The sequence below is a fragment of the Myotis davidii genome, unplaced genomic scaffold, assembly GCF_000327345.1.
Source record: "Myotis davidii unplaced genomic scaffold, ASM32734v1 scaffold1149, whole genome shotgun sequence".
NCBI lineage: Eukaryota > Metazoa > Chordata > Mammalia > Chiroptera > Vespertilionidae > Myotis > Myotis davidii.
Genome location: NW_006300370.1, coordinates 9,092 through 9,601, shown reverse-complemented (window position 1 = coordinate 9,601; position 510 = coordinate 9,092). Strand labels below are relative to the sequence as shown.

Below are 510 nucleotides of genomic sequence, written 5' to 3'. Positions count from 1 at the left end.
GCCCGCCCGCTGCAGGTTTCCCACGGATTCTGCACCCGGAAACTCAGGTGTGCGCGGAGGCCCCGAGGTCCTCCGCAGGTTGGTGAGCGTGCGCTGTCGTGCGCTGGCCCCGGGCGAGTAGAACTGCCAGGTAAGAGGCTGAGGCCCCGGATGGAATGACAGAGGGTGGTGATCTGTGTGTTGGCTGTGACTAGCCCATCACTCTGCCACCCGCGTTCCCACCCGTGTGGTCGCTGGTCGCGGCTGGCGGACGCTCGCAGCTGGGAGGGACCTGAACCGGTGGGGATCGGCGGTCGCTGAAGGGAGAGTTTGAGAGTGAGACGTACTTTTGAGTTAATCCTTGACATCGTTTCCAATCCCTGGGCAAATCTTGTTAGCTCTGCCTTCAAAATACACCCACTTCCACGGCGGGCACCATGGTCCAAGCCACCCCCATGTCTGTCTGGATGATCGCCTTGACACCTTTTGTTGTAAGTCCATCCCCTTATCCCATCTCTCCACCAGGATGTA

At 60.2% G+C, this 510-nt stretch overlaps 1 protein-coding gene across 2 annotated transcripts in view; it reads left to right on the top strand.

Moving 5' to 3' along the window:
* The first annotated feature begins 6 nt into the window (after window positions 1–6).
* GPATCH11 (G-patch domain containing 11) overlaps window positions 7–510 on the top strand; it is a 6,279-nt gene continuing 5,775 nt past the window's right edge. Inside the window, exon 1 of one of the 2 annotated variants that reach the window (XM_006776923.2) lies at window positions 7–130. The gene's annotated coding sequence lies outside the window, so the exon portion shown is untranslated. Of the gene's footprint in view, window positions 131–377; window positions 471–510 lie in introns of those variants that run through there. The other variant, XM_015572576.1, reaches the window with a different exon arrangement.